Source organism: Hypanus sabinus, chromosome 31 (assembly GCF_030144855.1).
Source record: "Hypanus sabinus isolate sHypSab1 chromosome 31, sHypSab1.hap1, whole genome shotgun sequence".
NCBI lineage: Eukaryota > Metazoa > Chordata > Chondrichthyes > Myliobatiformes > Dasyatidae > Hypanus > Hypanus sabinus.
This window is the reverse complement of record NC_082736.1, coordinates 19456496-19459794: the sequence shown is the minus strand read 5'-3', so window position 1 is coordinate 19459794 and position 3299 is coordinate 19456496.

Sequence of the window (3299 nt, the reverse complement as noted above, 5' to 3'; positions counted from 1 at the left end):
TTCCTCTCTCTAAATTTTCCTATACCCCTTTTCTACCCTCTCACATCCTCCCATAGCACTCTACTAATCCTCCTATTCGTTCTCTAAAGCTCCAATTGAGAGTATTCTGTCTGCATCACTGCCTTGTGTGGGAACTCTACCCCCTTAATCACAGGATTCTGCAGAGTGTGGTTCGGATAGCCCAGCGTGTCTGAAGTTTTCAACTTGCCATGATTCAGGACAATTACAAAGACAGGTGTGAAAAAAGGGACGGAAGGATCATTCGGGATCCAAGTCGCCCTAACAAAAATCTATTCCAGCAACAACCATCCCGGAAATGGTACCGAAACGTTAAAACCAAGACCAGCAGGCTTCTGGTCAGTTCCTTCCAACAGGCCATCAGACTGATTAAATCGCGCTTGTTGAATTGTGTTTCTATGTTACTTTGGCTGTTCTATTTAATATAAATATTTCTGATAGCACATTGTTTAATTAGACCGAGACGAATGTAAAGATATTTAATCTTCATGCATGTCAAAGGATGTAAAAAACAATTCGTCAATTCAATTTGATTCTCTGTCCCAATCAGCCCGAAACTCCTATTAACGTCCCAATCTCCCCTATATTTCTGTATTTCTGTCCTTCCCTCATAACTCGCTATATACGTTTCGTTTCTCATCTCTCTCTCAGCCTCCCCTTCTGCCCAGGCCACTTCCAAATCGTCTGTGGACGCGTCGGTGTTTGAGACCCATATACAAGCAAAGAGCGTTGGCTTGCTTTCCTTTGTTACAGATCCGTCTCCCGTAAAGCGTTCACGTGCTGTGCTGCTCCGAGATCGGTTCCGCCCGAATGTATCAGCCAGTGAGTGTTTGGTGAGAAACCACCCCTACCCCCCAGCGGTGAAAAGGTTTGACTTGTATGGACTTTCATCTCCGAACTCCCCGAGGGATGATCCTCTTCCTTTGCTGTCCTTCGAAGTATCTTTCTGAGTTATTTGAGATATACAGTTGAATCGAAATTTTTGTGAATTGGTAAAGTTAATTTGACTGTCATTCCCTTAGATTTAGTCCTGGAACAGTAGGAAGAAAAATGGAAGGATAACCCTGGAAAATTTCAGCTGCTGTTATTACCATCAACCATTTGCCTCTGTCGCAGCGTCCACTAACCTTTATTCTTCAGTCTCGCCATTTACATTATTGAATTGGAATCACAAATGTCGTAAACATTATTAGGATGGACTATTAAGAAATTTGAACTTCGTATTATCGACCTGGACAACCATGAAGTTAAATTTGTGAAATCTGCCTAAGAAAGTTTCGGTCATCATGTGATAGAGGACCATGCTTGACAGGGTAAAACACTGAGACCACTTATGAGAAGTGATGTAGGGTAAGTGACACAATTGTCAGTCGGTCAGCACTTTGGCTGCAATAACCAGTATACTATAGTTTTTTTAAACAATTTATTTGTGCAATACAATCCATTAACACATTATATTTCTGAACAGGATCAGTAAGCGGGATGTTACAGCAGTTAACCATATAACAATTACAGATCGAAAACAGGCCATCGCTGCCCTTCTAGTCCGTGCCGACGCTTACTCTCACCTAGTCCCGCACACAACTCATAACCCTCCATTCTTTTCCTGTCCATATACCTATCCAATTTTACTTTAAATGACAATACCGAACCTGCCTCTGCCACTTCTACAGGAAGCTCGTTACATACAGCTGCAACTCTCTGATTAAAGAAATCCCCCTCGTGTTACCCTTAAACTTTTGCTCCCTAACTCTCAAATTATGTCCTCTTGTTGAAATCTCCCCTACTCTCAATGGAAGAAGCTTATCCGCCTCAACTCTATCTATCCCCATAATTTAACATACTTCTATTGTCCCCCCTCAACCTGAAACGCTCAAAAGAGTAAAGACCTAACTTGTTCAATCTTTCCTTCTAACTAAGGGGCTGAAACCCAGGTAACATTCTAGTAAATCTTCTCTGTGCACTCTCTATTTTGTTGACATCTTTCCTATAATTCGGTGACCAAAACTGTACACAGTACTCTTAATTCGGCCTTACCAATGCCTTGTACAATTTTAACATTGTATAGCAGCTCCTAATCTCAATGCTCTGATTTATAAAGACCATCATACCAAAAGCTTTCTTCACCACCCTATCCACATGAAATTCGACCTTCAGGGAACAATGTACAATTATTCCTAGATCACTCTGTTCTACTGCATTCTTCAATGCCCTAGCATATATCATGTATGTCCTATTTGGATTAGTCCTACCAAAATGCAGCACATCACACTTATCAGCATTAAACTGAGCAAGAGTATTTAGAGGAAATGAGATGTTACGAGTACTTTTTAAGGGTAAATGAGAAGGCTGGCAGGTTTCAGAAACCCTCGTTGATGAGAGATACAGAGATATTGAATTGAAAAATTGGGAGTCATACACTGCATATAAATTAATTTGAACGAGTTAATCTCTTTATATCGACAAATACCGATTTGAAAGTCAAGATGAGACAAAGCCCAAGAGTTTCATAGAAATATATGAATTGTTAAAGGGACTTTGGGTAGATGCTAGCTGCTGGCAAATATCATTAAAACCACCTCTGTGTGGAACGGCTCCTATATCTTATCATCTAAATGAGTGTTAATATTTTGGACGACATATGAATTGTTAGAGAAGAGGTGTTACAACCCTTCAGTATATTGTGCTTGTTAAAACCCCAGGGCCTGACCAAGTGGGACTTAATGTGAAAGTAGCGAATATTTTGTGGAAGACCTCCAGAGTTTTGCCTGATACCTATCCACAAATGTGGTTTCGGAGCGTGGCCAACTTGCTACTGCTGTTTCAAGTAGGAAGTAGAAAAAGGGCAGAGAAATATCAGTCAGTGCGAGCTTAAGTCATGTCAACGATTATTTCAAGGAGGCAACTGGGATTGCAAATGACTGGAAAATTGCTTTCAAACCAGTTAAATGCTCATAGTTGCATTTTGATACAGTGCAGGCTGAAGCATTAGGGAGTCCGATGGAAGAGAATAAGTTGGAAAAATAGTTATATTCTCAGGAAGGATGTTTCAAAAAGAAACAAAAAAACACATTGGTATAACAGATGGGAGAGATTTTGAATGTTAAGAGCTTAAACACTAGAGATTTAGTTGGATTGCCTTAGTCCATAAGGATTGGAGGTGAACTGTTTTAAAATGCATCGTTTTTTTCCAGTGTATATTTGGTCCAGTACATCTGAGAGTGTTGGGCAGGGAGGGGGAAAAATGTTAGTGGATGACAACATTGGAACTCGTCAACACA